Source organism: Eumetopias jubatus, unplaced genomic scaffold, assembly GCF_037043125.1.
Source record: "Eumetopias jubatus isolate StellerSeaLion01/CBP00866 unplaced genomic scaffold, mEumJub1_p1.0 scaffold_15, whole genome shotgun sequence".
Lineage (NCBI taxonomy): Eukaryota > Metazoa > Chordata > Mammalia > Carnivora > Otariidae > Eumetopias > Eumetopias jubatus.
In genome coordinates this window covers 18,072,470-18,094,380 of record NW_028274821.1, presented here as the reverse complement: position 1 = coordinate 18,094,380, position 21,911 = coordinate 18,072,470, and the positions used below count along the sequence as shown (strand labels likewise).

Genomic DNA, 21,911 nt, shown 5'->3' with positions numbered 1-21,911 from the left:
AATCTACTCTAGGCTCTATTTTGGTTTTTGCAAAATCTGCCCCTTGCTCAAATCTTTAGCCAAATGCTCATCCTGGGTTCTCCTAGGGATGTTGCAAGACAACAGGACTGTGTATTACACATTATATGGCTGATGCATTACACCAAAAACTATTGTGGAAAAATTTCTATAAGAGGTTCTGCCATTTAACCAGAGATTGACAGAACCTTCTGGAAATAGCCTAGTGAAGATGCAGTGGAGAAGGTACTGGCCTGGGAACCGGGCTATCTGTTTCTAGTTTGAAGTTTTAACTCTGGCTTAACTGCCTTGCGAACTTGGCATTAAATGTTGCGCTGCTTTCTGGATTCTGATTTCTGTAGGTATAAAATGGTCTGGTTGGAGAAGGTGGTTGCTAAGACTCTTCAAAAGGTAAAAATTCTGCAATTGAGTCTAGCAGGGGTTGGCAATGTAAGGCTGACTCTTGGGCCAGATTCAGCCGTGCCCCTTCCATAGGAAGGATGGAACAAGACTCAAGACAGCCAAGGACGTAGCCAGACCCTTCTGCAGGAGGCCATGATATGCTCACAGTAGGGAAATGGTTTTTGTCTGTTGTATGGTGACATGGTTTGTTACAGGGCGACCAGACCAGAGCAGGACAGTGAAATGAACCATAAAGCAGGCTAATTACATGATAGAAGGAATCTGAAGCGAGAGGTGCCTTGAGAAACAAAAGCTCACAGAAATTCTTAGAATTTTTGCAGGTAGGGAGGGGTCTTTATGCTTCCGCAATCCATTTTAAGAGGGGTGCGAAGGCCCCGGAGAACACGAGTGGTTCCACTGGGTAAGTATTTCCCATTACACGTCTATGTTTGCATCTGTATTCTTTCAGGTCTGTTCCTAAATAAGCTGCTACTACTCAGCTCACCGTTGGGCATCTTACTTTTCCCTGCCCGTCCCCAATGAACATATTTGACTCTGACAGTTTTGCTTACTTGGCAAGGGCTGGGGAAATTCTAATCCTGTTCTCTAATGTTCTGGCCATCCCTCCCATCTAGGAATTTAATGAGTTTGCTCTCTGCTCCTTTAAGCAGGTCACTGACGAAAATGCTAAACAGAACCAAGCCTCAGAAATGTGCATACCAATGTAATCTTGAGTCCAGGGACCTTTCCAGCCCAGATGCACAGTGAATTTGGTACCTTTACAATAGTTTGCATAAATGAATAATGCATAGAACAGGAAGTATGTCTTTTAACAGCTTATGAATGCCCATTAGTCTTTCTCATTATTACCGGTTATTCTGAAGAATAAGAATTATTTTAAAAATTTTTCCACCCCAGAAGATCCACAAGTCAGACATAAGCTAAATGGATTTAGCTTGACCACTGAGAGGCAGCTGTTATGGGATTAAGGAAAGGTAACAATCCCAAACCTAGAAGTTGAGTCTAAGTCAAGTTGGCATTTGAATGGTAGGGTAGGAAAGGAGGGTTGGCTTAAGGAGAAAGATGAATTCTGCTGGCTCTTCCAATGTGTGTATGTATGTATGTGTGTGTGTTTGGGGGTTAGGGGTAGAAGAGTCCAAACAAGCTAGAATTGTGGACTGTCTCAGAAGGTGGTTTCCAAAGTAGGAGGTTTGAATAGCTCTGGTTACTTGGTGTTGTCAAACCTTTGAGCTGAGAGAATATAGTTTGAGGGGACATGGGGCAAGTTCGGTCAGAATTCAGAGAGAGCCTCACACATTTGGAAAAAAAAAAAAAAAGCCTTTGGAAACAGTTCCTGGCTTCCACCTGTTCACATCCCCACTAAGGAGAATGTATGAGCAGATGCCTCATCAAAATGGGGGTACAGCCTGCCTTTCTTGAGAAAACTCATGTCTATTGTCTCCTTTCTATGGAGTGGGGTGGGCAGGACTATGGTGCCCCCTCTTTCTGGAGAGGTCTTCGTGATCCTCTGTGTCACTTTCCCATGGTTTCCTTAGTTTTATCAGTGCTGGGGAAACTCCCTCTTCTCATGTAGGTGTTGACTGCTGCCTTCAACTTCACCTTCAGTGGTCAACGTACATCCTCTGCCGTGTTAGTGTGTTCTTAGTAATACCTGGAGCCTTCAGCATTGCATCTGGATGGGTCAGGGCCACATCAGGAGTTATGGCCATCTAACTTACAAAATGCATTGGGAGGGCGCCTGGGTGGCTCAGATGGTTAAGCGTCTGCCTCCGGCTCAGGTCGTGATCCCAGGGTCCTGGGATCGAGTCCCGCATCGGGCTCCCTGCTCAGCGGGGAGTCTGCTTCTCCCTCTGCCTCTCTCTCTCTGTCTCTCATGAACAAATAAATAAAATCTTTAAAAAAAAAAACAAAAAACAAAATGCATTGGGAAAGGGATATTTTAAACTTGAAATGGAATCAAATTTTCAAAATGTGCAGAGAAAAAGAATTTGTTGTTTATGGTTTACATAAACTTAGAGTCCCACAATTAAAGATACGTATGAGCTAAAATGACTGTAATTTGCCTTTTCTAAAATCTTACTGTACGTTTCTTTTTCATTTGTAGGAGACAAAAGACTTGGTTTTTTAAATAGCCTTTATCATATAATATCTAGATAGGCCAGAATTAGCCAGGGATCAGCTATATTGTTGAGGCAGAATCGCCTCTTTGCAAAACCAGGGGGAAAAGTTAATGTCAGGGTGGTATGTCTTTCAAGATTCATTTTCAAGGGACAACTGGGTGGCTCCATCGTTAAGCGTCTGCCTTTGGCTCAGGTCATGATCCCAGGGTCCTGGGATCGAGCCCCGCATCGGGCTCCCTGCTCGGCGGGAAGCCTGCTTCTCCCTCTCCCCCTGCTTGTGTTCCCTCTCTCGCTGTGTCTCTCTCTCTCTGTCAAATAAATAAATAAAATCTTTAAAAAAAAGATTCATTTTCAGGCTTCTAGAACTTTCATCCACACCCCTGGCCTCCCTCTACCACTGCCTATTGAAACTGATCTGTTCCATAGTCCTTTACTGCACAGATCTACTAGTTACTGCCTAGGATGCTAGACTAATAGGCAGGTTAAACTTATGTTCTTGGGAGGCTTCTAGGTTTTCCCCTACCTCAGTCCTTCCTCAGGTGTCCTAGACTCATTAGGCTCCCTTTGCTTTGACCTCTTAGATCACATCTGTAAGTGTTCCATAAAGCGGCACCTGCCTTATTGTAATTCATCACGCCCTGGATGCTGGCTTCTCCCACAGCTTCAACCTTTTGGCTCAATTACCTTCCCAGTTCCAATCACCTGTATTCTAGGTTTGACCAAACTTGGGGCAATGTTTGCCTTCCCAGTGCTTCCCACACTTAGGCAGAGTATTGGACCAAACTGATGCTTCGCCCCTTCTTCATAGGTTTCTAGCCCCAAATACTCTATAAGCTCCCTAATTACAGAATCTAAAGTAGTAATATCCATACCGTTTTGATTGATCACCCCATTGGTTTAAAAATTTAGCATATGCCTGCAATGCATATATATGTGTGTGAATTATTTATGTGTGCTAGTGCATGAATGTTTTACATTTTTAAAAATATATAGTAGAAAGATAAAGTAGAAAATTTAATAACAAAATGATTGCAAATACAAGTTCTATCTTTTTCTGCGGGCCAGTGGGTTGTCTTGCATACTTCTCTTTGAGGAGATGAGGGACTTGGGCCATATCTAACAGAATGCCAACTCTGAGGTTATAAATTCATATACTCGCTTTCCAAAAATATGTTTTATATTCGATTGCTTAAAGTTGTAACTGGAAGGACTGGTTCTCTGATGGGCTCACACATCTGTATGTATATAAGGACTTCCTGTACCTGGCTTCTAGCCTTTCCATATTTATAGACAAACTCTATGATTCTAATTAACTTGTTCACCTAGCATTTTGGGGGTTGGGAAATAAGTTGCAAATATAGATATAAATGAACACGTTGGAATGTTATAACTAAGATTCCATTTTTCTCATCCTTCTATGACCCTCTATAGCTTTAGTATGTTAATGTGTTCCCCAGAGAAAACTTTCTAGATTGAAATAACCAGTGTTTATGTCCCTATGAAAGACAATGTGAAAGTTCATCCGCTGAGAAGAGGTTAAAAAAGTATGGTACATTTATACATTAAAATTTTGTTTCTTAAGAATATTTAATGACATGACATTTTCATGGTAGGCTATGTGAATAGGGAAGGTAATCCATATCTAGATATGTGTATATTATATATGCATATCGATCTGTGTGTACAGAGATGACTATCGAAAATCAGAAGAAAAAGCTAAAATGTTAACAGTAGTTATTTCTGATTTTATTTATGTGTATCTATATATGTTTATTAATAAATATGTGCTATGGACTTAGAACAAAAATTCTATTAAGGAAAGAATGTGCATGCTCAGGTTATGAGCTCCAGGCCTCATTTATGCCACATGTCTGGAAACGTTCTTCTTCACAGACCCCTTTCTCCAGAGAACTAGTCTTTTGGTCATACTCTTCATTTTCTGTCGCTTTTCTGCACACTTCTGTTTTTCCATCTTTCCATTTTGTTTCTTAGCAATTCCTAATTCTCCATCACCAGGACAAGACCGATCTTCCATGGGGTTCGGTTAAAACCATGGCAGATGTTTACACGAACTCCTTTTTAAAAATTCACTTTTAATTTGAAATGTTTTTCTGATAGGATTCCGTAAAGGAGGCAGATCACTAGGAAATGGGGTTATTCTTGGCTCGGCCTCAAGACTTGCCAACTGGATGAGGCACTGTCACTTGGGCCAAGCGTTCTCAAGCAATTCTCTTTATGAGCACCTGCGGCCTTGCTGGAGCATCAGCAGAGTGTCCATCCCCTATTGAGATGCACTACTCCCTTTGAGGGGAAAGACAATATTACAAGCAGCCAATACTTAAGTTGTTTTGGGAGTTAATTAAGCACATTGTCAATAATGCAGATTCTCCCAGAGTAAATATGTACTTAGTTATTGGATGATGCTGTACAAATCTGTAAGAGAGGCACTGACATTCTTCATTCCACACAAAAATAAGGACGGGGTAAGAGATTTATATACCCACAGAGTGCAACTAATTATAAGCCCCAAATAGCATTAAAAAGTATGTAATTCAGATAGGCCTTGTACTCAGAATTGCTTCAGATAATTAACGCTCACATACAAAATGGACCCTTTGACCTGCTTTGCCAAAACAGAAGATTTTTTCTGGAAGGTTCAATGGTACTGGGATACAAAGTACTTGGTTAGGGGGCCTGTTGACGATTTTCAATCCTTTTGTCCTCACTGGTGTCCAAGGACAATGAATAAATATTTGAACTGGCAATAATGTAAATAGTACAGCTGACAATGGGGCACAGCCCCCTGGAGGGACACAGTAGTAGAGAGACCAGAATAAATAATCTAAATCATTGTCTACAAATGTTGGCTAAAAGAGGACTCAGTTCTCTATTGGACTCTGGTCTTTACCAAGTCCTCTGGTTCCAACAATGGGATATCCTAATAGGCAAGCTGTTTCTGGATTCCCATTCTTCTCTCAACCAACTAACAGGTGAAAGTGATGGATAAATATACACAGCTGAGTGCCTATGAGGATTGCCCACTATAGCTGTTTGTTCGCTCATTCCTTCATTCTGGAGCTTACATTTTGGAAAATAGACAATAAAAGAAAAATTAGGTAATTATTATAATGCAAATAAGATGTAAATCTTCAATAATTGCATGAAACAGCTACTAAAATGCAAGCTCCGTGAAGACGGGTGGTTTTGTTTTGTTTTCCTGTACCTCAGTACCATGAGTATTGCCTTGCACATAGCAGAAGCTCCAAAAATATGCGTGAATGAAGAAGAGAAACATGTAAATAAGTACAGAGATTCAGATAAAGGGTTAGAGAGTGATGAGATCAGAATGGAGATGAGAGGTCTTAATTTAGATAGGCTTGTTGGGGAGAGAGCCTTTCAGGAATTGACCTTTGGAGATGGGAATGGTAACAAGGAGATAGCCATGTGGGCTCTGAGGGCAGTGTTTCAGACAGAGGCTAAGAAAACTTCATCTATTCAAGGAACACGGAGAAGGTCAGTGGGGCTACAGTGGATAAAGAGAGGGAGAGAGTCAGGAGATGAGGCCAAGGTCATAGGCAGGATCAGATCAAATATCATTTTACACGCCAGGCTTAAGAGTTTTGCATTCAATCTAAAAGTAATGAGGAACCATGCTAAGTTTTATAAAAGATATCCGATGTGATCTGAATATCTTAAAATGATCATTGTGGGTGCTGTATGGAAAATGACTTCTTTAACTGTGGAAACGGTTACATCCCTTAAATCTTGCAAAACCTGGATTCCATGTAACACATTTGAGAAACACTGGTTTAAGGAATATACTGCAGGAGAAATGGGTAGGCATAAACTCAGACTATGGCTGCAGTAATGAAGAAGAATCAGATTGGAAGGAACCTAAAAAGATAAAAATTGAGAAGATCAGATGATATGATGTGGGAGGTGAGGAAGTGGGGTGGTTCCCTGGCTCTGGCTTGAGTCCTTGGGTGGATAGAAAGGAGGAACAGTCAACGGGGCTGGAGGTAGGAGCAATAAACAAATACTTAAACTGAGCCTGTATGATAGTCCATACACTGCTTTGGTGATTATAGAGATATATACAGACAAGAAAGGCAATCCCTACCCTCAAGGAATTTGATGAGGAGACAGTAATTAGCAAAGCTAATTAGAGAAGAAACCACAATGTGGCAAAATATAGAATAGATAAACCTCTAATCTAGTATACCACAGAAATATTTGCTTAGGGCTTGAAAGAAACCAAGTTAATGATTCTCTTTCTCTCTTACCACTTAATTAGCCTTTATCTCTCTTTTTGAATAGAAAAATTCAGAGCATTTTTATTATAGTTACGGTTGCCAGACAAAATACAAGACTAAAATGGGAACCAAAGGACTACAGTTTCAGTGTAAGGATGAATGGAAAATAAAATTGTCAGGAGAAGGGGACAACAAAAAACATCATCCCAGTCTTAGCCTTGGCATTGGGTAGATTAAAAAGCAACAACAAAATCTCTTCTGAGAACGTATAACTATAAGCTGGATCTCACCTAAGTTATCTGAATTCATGTTATCTGTGTGTTGGGAACATCTCAAAAGGAAAATTCAATTTAAAGTAGTTCTAAGTAGATAGCATCCCAAGGCAATTGGTAGAAGCAAATGCAAATCCTTTCTAGGGAAATGTAATCTTAACTCAGATCACCAAGTGTTCTCACAGGTAAATTTTCAAGGAAATTGGTCACAGTTTAAAAACAAGGAAATTAGGCACTCTGAGAGAAAGTTGGCAGAAATAACAGACATCAGAATCAGATCCACAGAGACCACTGATCTTGAAATGATCTGACACAGAATATAAAAATAACAAGTGTTTAATATTTTTTAAAGATTTTATTTATTTGAGATAGCAAAAGAGAAAGCATGGGGGCGGAGCAGAGGGAGAGGGAGAAGCAGGCTCCCTACTGAGCAGGAAACCCGAGGCCGGACTTGATCCCAGGACCCTGGGACCATGACCTGAGCTGAAGGCAGATGGTTAACCGACTGAGCCACCCAGGCACCTCTAAAGGTTTAATATTTTTAAAGAAATAAAAGAACATCTTGAAAATGGAAAAGTAACCAGTTTGGAAAAGAAGCAAATATAACCTTTATAAGTGGAAGACATAAAAATTCAAAATTAAAACTGAATGGTTATATTAAGCCATAGATTATGCATAGCAGGAGAATCAGTGATCTCAAAGATAGATACAAAGAAAAGATAGAAAATCAGAGGGACAAAAAGGTAGAAAACAGGAAAGAGCAGTAAGAGACAAGGAGGTTAGGATGAGAAGATTTAATATATGTCAAAGTTCCAAAAAAATAGAATGGGGAAGAGGTGGTTAAAAAAAAAAAGAAAAAAGAATGCCTGAGAATTTTCCAGAATTGTTAAAAGATACCAATCATTAGTCCCAAGGACTAACCATATGTATTATTAAACATACATTAAACATATATAAGCATAAACATATATATTATTGTTTTTTAATCTACAAGAAGATCCATCATAGTGAAATTGCAGAATAACCAAGAAAACAGCTCTTAGTCTATGGAGAAGGATAAAGAGACATAGTCATAGTCTGTAAGAAGAAGGAAAATACTATGAGAAGAGGACTTGGAAATTTGGTGTATGAAACAGCATCAGTCATTTCAAAAAGACACTAACACAGTGGCAGAAATTCTTCAAAATTCTGATGAAAGACCTGAAATCATAAAATATAAGAGCCAGAAGGGAATTTAGACTTAGGCTCAGCTCAGATGTCATAAGAATATGAAGAATTTTTAAAAAGATTTTATTATTATGTGAGAGAGACAGCGAGAGAGAGCATGAGTGTTGGGGAAGGGACAGAGGCAGAGGGAGAAGCAGACTCCCCGCGGAGCAGGGAGCCCGATGCGGGGCTCAATCCCAGGACCCTGGGATCATGACCTGAGCCGAAGGGAGATGCTTAACTGACTGAGCCACCCAGGCACCCCTGTTTGTTTCTTTTGAGTCCTGTAGTTCTTCTGAAAGAATCGATGTTTTCTTGTTTTCTTTTGTTTTGTTTGAGCTTCTGATAACCTTTGTGCCGCTACTGCAGCTATGGTCAAGTTGGGGTTTGGTAAATGGTGAATGATCTGCCATAGTCAGGAAATATATCTCACTCATCTCAGCAGCTGTAGTGCTATGTGTTATGCTTTCGTGTTATGGTTTCTTTCACAAATATATTTTCAGTCCTACTATTCGCTAGGGCTAAAGTGATGACTCATTCCTAGTACAGAAGGGAGCTCAGGGTGTAGGGAGGAATGCAGCAAGGAAAAGTATATTGCCATGAAAGCTATGTAGTGTTACTAAAGGGATTTTGAACAGGTGACTAAGAAGAAATAGGGTGATACCTAAACCAGGGTATGTGTGTTTTGTGAGGAGGGGAATGCGATTGCAGAATGATTCCTTAAGGAAGTGAAGGCTTAGTGAACTTGAAAAATGAGTTTGAGGGAGAGAGAGTAGAATTCTTTCCATGTGGAAAGACCTGAAGGCAGAGAGAGCTAAATCTACAGAGATGATTCCTCTAGTAAAAGGGCTCATGAGATACCCCCTTGAAGAAACTACAGAGGGAGAGGCAAGACCTTGTCAGAATACAGCATGGTTGCCCTCACCTTAAAAACACACAGGATTTTACATAAAAGAATAGGAAAATTACAAAATGGATTACCAGGAGTTTAGGGTAGCTAGAGTAATGAGGAAGTGAGAAGAAACAGGGAAGGGAAGACAGAAGAGATTAAGAGCCTGGGTCATGAAGAAGCTTCTATGTCATGCTTGGGAGAACAGGCCTTGTCCAGAGCCATGGGAAATCACTTTAGATTTGTAGATGGTTGTAAATGATCAGGTTTAAATTTTAGAAAGAACATGGTTATTGTGGCATAGAGAATGGGTTTCAAGAGTGAAAGAGAAGAACAGAGGAGATCAGTGAGAAGATGATTGCATGATCCACGTAAGCTATGTGGGTGGCCTCAAGTATAGTAGTGGAGATGGGTCAAAGTGGGACAGAGTGAAAAATATGTGGGAAGTGGAAATGACTTGGTGACTGTTGTGGGTTGAGTTATGTCCCCCAAAACCATATGTTCAAGTCCTAACCTCTGGGACCCATGAATGTAACCTTACCTGGAAATATGGTCTTTGCAGGTATATTGGGGGGAGGGGGTTAAATCCAATGACTGATGTCCATAGAAGTTCACATGAAGACAGACACATACACCCAGAAGGAAGATGGTAATGAGACCATCAAGACAGAGATTGGAGTGTTGTAGCTGCAAGCCAAGGAATGCCAGGGCTTGTTGGCAACCAACAGAAGCTAGGGAGAGGTGAGGAAGGATCTTCCCTCAGAGCCTCCAGAAGCAATCATTCCTGCTGACTCCTTGATTTTGGACTTCCAGAACACCGAGAAATAGATATATGTTTATTGTTTAAAGCCACTTTGTTTGGGGTACTTTGTTACAGCAGCCTTCAGAAACTAATACAGTGATACAACAAGTATTTACAAACAGCATTTTCCCCTGTGTTTCTGTTTGGATCCTTGAAATATTGGGAAGATAGCTACTAAGTCCTTTCTCATTCACGTATTTCCGGATTCTGGAAATCAAGACAGCGGAGGAGTAGGAGACCTTAGTTTCATCTGGTCCCAGGAACTCAACTACATAGCCATCTCATTCCACCTACCTCTCTTTAATGGAAAGAGGGTTGCTTTATCCTCTATGATTAGTGAATTTGAGAGAAGGAACTTTGCGTGCCTGGGTGAGACAGCAAGTTTGATGCAGGGCAGGGAGGGTTAGGAAGCTTACTGTTTGTTCATAGATCTAATTCACCATTTTAGCTTCATAAGTACTCAAGTTGATACTTTGATCTTTTTCTGTATGTGCCAGCCCGCCACCTCCTTCCCCAGTCTTAGTGCTCATTGGTTCTCAGTCTTGGAAAGAGTTATTTTTAACAAAGCCCAGAGAGAGAGAGGGAGAAATGGAGTTTCCTAGAATTTTGGCTCGAGCAGCTGAGTGGTGCTGTATTCTGAGCCATATCACTCAGGAGTTGGGGTTGTTGAGGATACAGGTGGGAGATGACATCATGTAGCCTATGCTTGCTGAATTGACGGTGGCCCAAATTCCTCATGTTAAGGATGAGTAAGCTGAGCCCCAAGGGACCTCCATCCCTTGTCCGCGGTCCTACAGAACAAATACAGATTTGGAAACTTCCATTGCTAGGAACTCCAAATGATTTCTGTCTCCTTCACACTGCCTCTACTTAAGATTACATATCCTTGCATAAAAATATTTATACACCCGCTCTAAAAGACCATATTATGCAGTCTTACCATGCTACTCAAGACCATTGACCCTTCTACTGGTTAGCAAAAGCCCCCATCACATCATCAGCTAGACTGTCCAGGCCACGGGCCTTGCGACACTTAGCTGGGCTTTGCACCAACCATTTACCCAAATTTTTCAATTAAGAGCCTTCCACCGCCTACCGAAGGGGTCCCCAGGATATTTGATCATTACAGTTTTCATTTCAAGACCTTGCTTGGAATCTCCAATCTACTCAGGATATTCTGCCAAAGTTGAACAGCCTGGAGCAAAACAGAACAATCCTTTGGATCCTGAAATAAGTGTCCGGGGCAGCGGGAGCCAAGCTGGAGAAGGCAAAGGGGCTGGGCGTGCAGTCCCACCGAAGTCATATTTTTTATTACTTCTCCATTTAGACAACAAGACAAGGTTACAGAAAGCCTAACCTTTCATTTCCTGACTCTGCTTAGGTACATTTCACATTCTCAGCATCCATGGAAACTCCAACGAAACGTATTGTTAGAAAAAAGAAAACCAAGACAACATACATTTGTCTCCCTTGCTGCCTAAACAGAAACAAAACTGCTGAAAAACAATTTATTCTCCAACAGACATATTTTCTGGTCATTACTTTTTTGCCCAAATTGCTGGTTTGTGTAAGCAAACTCAGGCTTGTGTAAGCAAGTCCTGTTATCTGGGGAAACAAACACGGCACCATCCTTTGTGATATGCTCTTACAGGAAGGGAAAAAGGAGCCTCTTACATTTTTAAAATAGGTATTTTGAAAGACTTTGCCTATTCATCATCAGGAATATTTTAAAGAAAGGATGTTTCCTTTTGTGTATCTTCAAGTTGCTATGGTAACTGGATCACTTTTTACTCATTAATCAGGAGGCACCAACCAGAGAATCTCTCCTTTCCCCTAGATTTGGAGGCTTTGCCTCTGATTCTACCTTTTTAAAACTTCACAGATTTTGGAAATCCTTGTCTTCAAAAATGTTTCACTTGATCTGAGAGTTTTGCCGTGTTTAGTGCTTTCCTCACTGCTATATGTTTTCTCTCTTGTGTGATCTGATGGCTTCTGTGGACCACGAGGTGTGTTTCGATTGCTCCTTTCTCTGTACTTCTATGATTTTCCTTCTAACAGCTATGGGGGCAGGGGGGGGAGGCCGGGGTCGCTGAGTCTCCAGAGTCAGGTGGTAGATTCTACAGGACCCTTCTGCTTCCTCTTCTTTACACATACCATTGGCCGGAAGGGCTTCTTTACAGTTAAAAATTGCCTTTTGTTTCCTTTACTCGTTCTTTCTAAGCTCCTTCTCCTCCTCAAAAGTCAGCAGTCCCATCTGGATGTTCATTAGTAATACTTGAAGCTGCTGAAACAGTGATGAGTCATGCGCACAATTTGTAATCATTTGATGGCCTGAGGAACCCAGTGACCATCTTTCCTGGGTCCATACGCCCTTCTGAATACTTGGTTTGCATGCCAATTGTTGGATGACTCCAAACATCATATAAAATAAGAAAGAAGGACCTGGTAGGTCTTCAGCCTGTAGGCCAGAAGTTGCTAACTAGTTTGCAGAAATGTTTTGTTGGCGAGCACAACATTGACCTGTACTCTGTTCAAAGAAGTCAAAAGACTTCTCGTGAAAGTCTGGATACTCAAGTTTCTGCCTGCAACACTTGATGGGCTGAGCCGCAAATGGCTCCTAGATGGGAATCTGCTGTGGGCTTGAGTCCCTGGCTGGCTCACCTGATTCTGGCACCAGTAGGTATTTGAATTAGGACCCTTGATCTTGTTCAATTTCTACCTACTCCCCAATTTTTTTTCTTTCTTTCTTTCTTTTTTTTTTTTTTACAGATTTTGAGATCTGGAGTTTTCAGGATTTGACCAAAACCAAAAGATCGTTAGTGGTAACTTGAAAACTAAATCCAAATTTCCTGACCACTAGCCTGGTGTTTTAAGTTCTTTGAAGATCAAAACCAGGTGTTATAATTTCTTTGTCTCCTACAGAATGGAGTACACACTCAGTACTCAGGAAATATGTTTTCAACTATGACCCAGAACTGGACAGATGCCACGCAGGTAAATGTCACAGCAACTTCCATCATTAAGAACTTTTTGAAAAACACTCTATGTGTTACTTCGAATAAGAAGGGCATTATTTTTCAGGGATAGAGAAACACATTGCCAGGTGCAGGGTGTGTGTATGTGTGGGATGTGATGGACAAGAAGAAGGGAGAGACCCTCGGAGCACATTCTCCAAAAGTAGCAGATTTTCAAGATGCTTCAAATAGAGTAGATTGATCTGAGGGTGAGAAATTAAGAACAAGATGAAAGAATGTTAGAAGCAGTACTAAGAGCCCAACACTGATTTATCTAGAAGGTAATGAAACATTAGAAGTATTTGTATGTTCTTTGCCCCCCCCCCCATTAATAAATGGCACATGTCCTGGTCTCCAGCACAAAGGGAGTCTATCCACCCCTCCAATCCCATGTTAGAACAATGCTATGCTTATGGTGTAAGCATGTGTGTGTGTTTGTGTACCCACAAGCTGTGTATGTAGGCTTTGTGAGGGTGGGCAATAAAGGTAAGCAAAAAGGTAATCCTCTTCAAATTTTTGAGAACCCTTTCTCCTGGTGGCCATTCCCAAAGAGAACAAAAATTAATAAAGAAATCCTGGTTGTTTGGATGCTGCTGGAGAGAAAGCGAAAAGTTGGCCATAAAAGAGAACTCAGGCTGTGGTAATACTTAATCTAAACGATTCATGGGGAAATGAAGCCATTATCATAATAAAAATAAAAGCTTGGCACCTGCCAATGAAGCAGGCCACCACTGAGGCATTATGTCTTGGGGGTTGGGGCTTGCAGGGCTGGAAACGCTCTACCGTGGCACCGACAATGGCCTTCACACAGGAGCTTTGTGATGGCAGAAAAAAAGATTCCACAGAACAGCCCGACACCCAGTCCCCGCAAAGCCAAGCTCTTCTTCCTAATGAACCTCATGTGACCACTCGAACAGCATTCCAGTGGCACTTAGGTCTGAAAACAAGAGAGATTTCACAGGATGATTAAGTCTACACAATAACAAAGTAAAAAGCAGGTTGACGATTATCTGCCAAATTTGGGGAGAGCTCTGTCCCACCATGAAATAACTGATTGGCTGTGTATCTAGTCTGATTCTTTGGATAATTGCTGGCTCTGTCTTTCCTTCCTTTCACATCTTATGGGGCCCGATTGTTCTGCAAAACCCCTCTATTTTTCTTCTCCATGGCATAGGAACACCCAAGGACTGGTTTGCGGGGTCCACTTAGAATAAGAGCTCTATTTCGTCAGGCTGACCGCGTTGCAGTCAGCTGAGATTCCTCTCTGAGACACTCCAGAGATTCTGTCTCCAAGGTCATTGTTCTTCCTGTCATTTCGGAGCCCTGCAGGGGCCCTCCATTCATATTGGCAGGTGATAAGCTATTTACAAGGCATGGGTAATCATCGCAATTCAGCATTTTTCCTTATTAGCCCCCACTGAATGGAGAAAGTGCACGGACGCTGCTCATCTGTGCTGTTTCTTTTCTCTAGGTTTAGAGCTTTTATGCTCCAGATGGGCTATGTTGTTAAGTCCAAAGGGATTCAGTGAAAGAGCATCTCCCAATTTTTCTAATGGTCACCAATTACACGGATGAGCATGCTCAGCGTTTCTTTCTTCACCGTGAGAGAAGCCACCAACCTTGTAGAAGAGCCATGGTCATTTTCATACCTGGTTCTTGAGACACTATTGAATGAGACATTACCAAATGCTAGATGCACACATGGGTGCCTAAGTGCGGGAGTGTTCATTGCGGGTGATGAGGCAGTTTTCCCAAGAACTGATACATTTTGGGAACCTCTAGCATTTTCTAAACATTTTGGCACTGATGGTAGAGGAACTGGCCTGACTACAGAAAGCTCAAATGCTCACATACTTGGGTTACGTGAATAGAGGAGAACAGGATTCAGTTTCTACAAAAACGTTGTGCTTTACCAACACTGTGAAAGGTGGAAGGGCTTATTTGCAATGAGAATGAAATTGGCACACATTTAGGAACATTCAGACACACCTGTGATTTACGCAAGCCACCGCGATCCCTCCTTTGGACCCATTATTGTCAATTATGTCTACATGTAAGTACGTGCAATTACTTTTGACAATGGACCATTTACTTCATTCATCTAACATTTTTGCTGACAGCCTTGCCACCCATTTGGGGAAACAACGTTTACTGGGTCTACGATATGAATATTTCTCTGCACTAAGCTAGCATTCCATGGTCTCTGAACTATCTTAAGGTCGTGGATTATTTGAAAGTTGTACTTTCTTTGACCTGGACTTACATTTAATCCACCTAAAGGGAGGCTTGAGGAAATTTTCTGTCTTAGGCTAATTTTGGAAGCTATGCACTTGAAATGTCTGAAAAAAACAGGTAGTCTTAATAAGAGAGGTTCAGCGGGAGTGACAAATCAGAAGAAAATGTGGCTTGAATGGGCACTATGTGTTAATGATTCCTTCTCTTTACTGGACAGCAAACTTGACTGGTTTCTCTTTTATCACTTTATTTGATGATAACTTCAAGCTTAAGGAAAAGTTGGAAGAATAGAATCTTTTACCCTTATTCACATTCACCAATTAACTTTCCATCCCATTCGCTGTATCATTTGCTCACTTGCTCTCACTCTGCCTATGTTTTTTATTTATTTATTTTCTGATTCATTGAAAGTCAGATGCGCACATTGTGCCTCATCCCCCCTGAATATTTCAGTGCCTATTTCCCAAGAATAAGAACATTCTCCTGTATAACCACAGGGCAGCCGTCAACTTCCAGAAACTTAAGGCTAATAAATACATTTATGTAATCTGCTGTCTATATTCCATTTTTGTTTTTCAATTGGCCCACTTCTAGGATCGCATATTGCATTTAGTCCCCTTGTCTGTTTAGTCTTCTCTAATCTGGAACGACTCCTTGGCTCGTCTTTGTCTTTTGTGACACTGACATTCTAAAAAGGTAACATGTCCTTTGTTTTTTTATAGTGTGTTTCTCCTTTGGCATTTGCTTGATATTTCCTCCTGTTTGCACCCAGGTTAAGTGTTCCCAGCCAAACTACTCATAGGTCTCATGGTGTCATTTTCAAGGTATCTTATCCCAAAGCATCCCCTACCCAGCTGTCCCTCCTTAGTCTAATCCTCACTATTGGCTTTATCTTTCAGGAAATTTCCTCTCACTTCATTCCAGCACAACACTCAGCCCGTGAAGCTGGTGACCAGTTCCCTGAGACAATTAAAAGGAAGCTATTCCAGGAGAGACAAGACGAGGAGTTTCAGAATTCAGAGCTCAGCATCAAGGTGGAAAGAGATTTTTGAGATAGTAAAACCATATCAATAATGATGCCATTAATAATGTTCATAAGAAATGCTGGTGTTTGCTGAGCCCTGGCCATGTGCCATTCACTTCGTTATGTATTTTAAATAGTATAGCAGGTTTCTATGGCTGTTATAACAAATTACCACACAGTTAGCAGCTGAAAACATTACAGATGTACTGTGCTACAGTTCTGTGGGTCACAAGTCCACGACGGGACTCCCTGGGCTAAAATCAGAGTTGCCACAAGGCTGGGTTCCTTTCTGGGGGCTCTTGCCAAAGATTGGTTTCTTCGGTCATTTGAGTTGTTGGCAGAATTCATTTCCTTGCGGTTGTAGGACTGAGATCCATGTCCTGGTGGGCTGTCCACGGAGGGTCACATCTGGCTTTTTGATGCCACCCGCATTCATTTTAGGGGGGGGGAGCCTAAAACCAGCCACGGTAGGTTCCTGCTCTCATCTCTCTCTGCTCATTTATTTGATCAAAATCATGTATTGAGCATCTACATGGGGTAGGCAGGATTATAGGTTTTGTTAGAGAATCTAACCAAGTTTCTGCCTGCCCAGAAGTTACATTTTAGGGAAGGAAGAAATATAGCAAGTTTTTAGAATTTAAAAAAAAAAAAAAATTAAAATATCAGCTAATTGTACGTGATCTGCCAGAATTAAAATAAGGTGATTGACGTGTTGGGGGGGCGGGGAAGGGGGCCCTGGGAGGTCAGGGGAGGAGGAGGAAGGGAGGAGGGAGAGATGCTTCTGTCTTTAGATTGGGCACTGAAAGGAAACTTCTTAAAGGTGATATTTGAACTGAGACGGGACCACGGGAAGGAACTGGCCATATTAATGTAATATCTTGAGAAGAGCATTTTAGGTCAATGAGAGACAACAATGAGGGCAGGGGCTGGGAGCAGGGATAGGCTAGAAGCAAGCCAGATCAGGGCCCTCCTGTGAGTCTGGAGAGTGAGGGGGAGAGGTCAGTGACGAGGTCAGAGATGTGGAGGAGATTAAATTTGTAAGGCTCTTTTGATTAAAGCACACATCTCTCAATTGTCAAGCATTATCTACCAGTTCTAGCTGGAGCCATAGAATTCCCAAGTGAAGGATCCCTGGCTTGTTGGCAAAGCAAAAGCATAATGCCCCATCAGATTTTGTATTTGTTCATTGGACGGGGTTCTGAAGCTTTTTCCCAGTTACTTGCTAAATTCCCAAGTGACCCATCCCATTGATGCACATTTGGGCATGTAATGGGACAGTTGGACAATGGCTTTGGGTAACTGTCATTAGCCATGCATATCATGATTAAGTTATGCTGTTACTGACTTCATGGTTCTGATTTGCATTTTAACATGCAAGAGGGTAATTACTATACCTAGTCCCAAGGAATAATTGACAGATTTTATGTTTGAAATCTCAGTAGGTCAAACTTCCCATTTGTAAAACCTTTCAGTTGCTCCTTTGCTGAGCACATAAAATGAATTTAGTTCTGAACTGAGACCTTATATGCCAAGTTTTTACAGCCTTAAATATAGTATTTTATCACTATTATAAATGGTTCTTGACTCACCTCCCACAGACCCATCAGTGCTAAAGGCAAGAGGCCTCCCTAATTCACTTGTTTCAATTCATAGAAGATTTCTAAGTGGAAGCCAGGTCATTTGGATAATATTTCAAATGTACAGGCTGCATTCCACTAAACTTAATAAATCTGCAATTTTACAATTGGCTTGGACAGCTAGCATGATTATACTGGGCTTTCCAATAAGCATCCCTTCAAAACAACCTCCTTTTTCTTTCAGGATTCACCTTCAGACCTCACCCAAAGGCTCAATGTCATCACTGCAATGCTGGGGACATGGTAATATGGAGATCACAATTTAGGTTGATTTATTTTTCTAGTGGAACATCCGGGTTTCTAGCAATTATTTTAGGGCATAAAGATCTATCATGATGATAAATCAAGCCGTCCGCTCTTTCTGGCCCAAATCAGAGGTTGGAGAGATTGAGAAAGTTTTCTACTCTAACATTCCAACCTTTGAATCTCCAGATTATACACGTTACCTCTCTGGAGGCAATGCTTGTCCTTGGATTTGCTGGTGATCTATTTGAATGTGGAGGTGGTGGTGGTGGGGCTCCTCAGGCAGAAATGCTGCTCCCCAAGTGCCCTCATGGGCCTCCCAGTCCCTGATGGCCCAGGGTAGGCATCTCTGCATTCATGGGTCTCACCTAGCGGTGGATCATTTACAGATAGTTGGAACATAGTTTTTATGGAAAAAAATTTGGAGAAAAGAACTTGGCTGCTACAGATGGCTATGGGCATAGCTAGAAGGAAAAAAGGCTCGATTGACCCAGTAACATCACCCGTGGGAACATGACTAGTATTTGGAGATGTCAGCCTGGATACCCCTTGCCTTCCAATAGTTTGACTTTGGGTACTTAGCCAAGGGCTGGTAAATGAGGCATGGCCTTGCCCAGACCCTGTCTCTGAGCCCACTGCCTCCTCCAGCATGCTGTGCTGTTTGGTCCCCATTCTGCTGCTCACGCCCTGGGTTGGCCCGTGGTGCTGGAAGCCAAGCTGAAGGCTGTCGGTAGGGCTGCAGCCAAGGTTTGTCTGGTGGGAGTTGCAGGGAGACTTCATGGAAAGGATGAGTCTGGACTCATACCAAATTACACTCCCGCTGACTTTTGGAAGGCCGGAATTTCAGACTCTAGAGGTGCGGAGGCAATTTACTGACATTCACTGTTGGCCTCACTCTTGGTTGGAGACTTGCCTTTTGAGCAGCTGGGTATCAATATGCAGATGCTCCTGCCTCACCCACACTCAGCTTCTCTCTATTCTGGTGTCTGCTCTGTGGCTTAAATCAATTTTTTTCTCCTCAACCAGTGGAGCTTGAAGCTCTTCCTGCCATCTGGTAAAGGACTTGAAATGGCTAGGTGGCGGTGGCATAGGGATGGGACATTGGGTGAAACAAGGACCCCTAACAACAGGCACAAAAGCCACCTGTTTACTGGGTGCCTACGCAGTGATAGGCACTGTACTAAGTGCTTATGACATAGCAGCACACAGGTTAGATGTGTGGCCTCAGATAGACCAACAGGGCCTCTGGATGATGGCAGATATGATGGGAAAGACAATGGCTGGAAGTGGAGAGAAAGCAAATAAAATTTTACTTTGGTTTCTCTTGGTTTCTCTCTTTTGAAGAACTAGAGTTATGATTCTCTTTTAGTTTTCATTATAATCTCTAGGGTCATATGAGAAGGTAGAAGGAAGGCAATTTACAGACGGTTTTTTCCATAAAAGAGAATGGAATTAAGAAATGAAAGAATATACGACTTGGCCAAAGATTTTCACTGTGGTAGGGGAAGGATGGGGATAAAAAGGTACTAAGATTTCAGACTCCATTTTCCACAATTCCACAAAATCAAGTTAGACCCAACCCTCCCAAGTTCTGGTCATTACTGCTGGTCTTACCTTTACTTTTGTTTTGAACTTGATAGACAGACATAGACTGAGATCTTGACTATTGAGGGATTTTAGAAAAAAAATCAAACATATTTCACCAAAAGAAAGTAGTTTGACAACACTTTTCCAACTTATTATTCTTGAACATGCAAAAGAGACACCCATTGGTTTCTAGATACTTCTGTAAAGGTGAAATCCATTCCATCAGCCCAACTGCCCTGACTCCCAGTCACTGGAAGTATAATGCCACCAACCCTACATTGCTCTCAGGAATGGCAGATGGTCTTCTGAAACCCTTTGCCCCATTTATTGTGCTCGACCACACTCTGTGCTTTTTTTTTTTTTCACTAGGTTTGTTTTGGAAGTGCTTGGCTCAGTTCTCTTTGTGCAAGCATACGTGATCCAGACAGCCTTGGCTTGCAGCTTGACTTTGCAGGTCAGTTACACAACAAGTAGGAGGAATTTTGATTATACCCGGCTCTGGGGGAAAACAGTGCAATAATACCAAGAGCCAGGATGATGAGCTCATTGCTCTAGAATTGAACTTAGAATACCTCGCCACTATTTTCTTCTCCCCCATAACCATAAGAATGTGAACTTGAACATAGGGCAGGGAGGAAAGGGAAACTTCAGGGATCACAGATGAAGAGCAAAGGAGTATAACCAAGAATGAAATGAATATGGCAGGTTGACCTTTCCATGACCATCATTTATGTTCTTTCAGAAAATGGTGTACGAGTGCATTCTACTCTGGAAAAATAGTGACTATTCGGGTGTCTGTGGGTTTGGAGCTATACAGTCCTAAGTTTGAATTTGGCTCTAAAACTGGCCTGCTCTGTGACCTTGGGCAAATGACATAAACTCCCTGGGTCCTGATGCTCTCATCTATAAAATGGAGATAAGGATTTCAAACAAAGAGGATAGTACGGAGGATTAAATAAATATCATGCTTGTAAAGTGCCTACCTAGCTGAGCACCTAGCATGAGGTTGACAATAAGTTATAATTATTACAATATATCTGCCTCTGCCTCAGCTTCCATTCTCAACAAAGTATCCTAAACATGTTGAAATCATGTGTTTCTATGCCCATCTTAATCAGCGGTTTGTATATACCCATCTTAACCCTGATTGCATATTAGAATCACTTGGGGAGTTTTCAAAAAACACTGATGCCTAAGACTCACCCCAGACTGATGAAATCAGAAACATTGGGAGTGGGTCCCAGCCTTGCATTTTACATCTCCCCGGGGTAATTTGAATGTGCGTCTGGGGCTGAGAACCACTGGCCTTCTCCATTTACACGCGAGCCCTTTGAGAGCCGAGAACATGCTTTACTCTCTTTCATATCCCCATCTTAGCCTGATGTAGATGCTCAGCAAATATTTCTTGAACCAAATTTTTCAAAATGAAAGCAAGTTGTCCAAATTCCCAAGACTGGGCTCATATGGACACATTCCTTGGGCCGCAGATAAAGGCAGGGGTACTAGCATAATTGTTATTCTCACAATGGGGATTTGAAAGAGTGGGGTAAAGAAAGGTCAAGATCCTTTCAGCTGACAGTTCACCACCCACTGACCACATGTCATTTATCACTGGTCCTCTTTTTGACTCTTCAGTCGCCAAGGGATCAGAGAAGTGAGAGCAGAATACTTTGGGAGACTTCATCAGTTAAAGAAGAAATAGCAAAAGAATTCCTTCAAAAGAATTCCTTTGATAGAAGGAGAAAGTCAGACACTGCCAAGGGAAGATAATAGGCAAGGCCAGAGGGGCAGAGAGAGAAATCAGGAAAACACAGCAGGCACATGTTGGGGACAATTTCACGTACAAACATATGGTGTGAGACCTCGGCACCCACCAGCAACGGTCCCCGTCATCACCACTGTGAGAATGTCACTAGGGTGTTCGCAGTATTAGTTTCTTTTTGGCAGGCACGTGGCAAGATTGCATTTCCCCATCCTGTGAGCTCAGGCATGGCCATGTGACTTGCTTTGGCGAAAATATATGTGAGCAGACGTTACAAGTGTCACATCTTGGGGAAAGCGTTAAGAGCCAGTGTACTTTCTTTTGCCACGACAAGGTAGTGAGTCCTGGGTTGAGGACCGTGAAGAGCAGAGCTCCCAGCTGACCCACGATGGGCATGTGGCATGAGTGAAAAAACGCCTTTGTTGTTTTAAGTTCTTGAGATTTGGG

At 41.9% G+C, this 21,911-nt stretch overlaps 1 protein-coding gene across 3 annotated transcripts in view; it reads right to left on the bottom strand.

The window, feature by feature from the left end:
• PCSK5 (proprotein convertase subtilisin/kexin type 5) overlaps positions 1–21,911 on the bottom strand; it is a 455,891-nt gene that overhangs the window by 45,774 nt on the left and 388,206 nt on the right. The gene's annotated exons all lie outside the window — the stretch shown is intronic.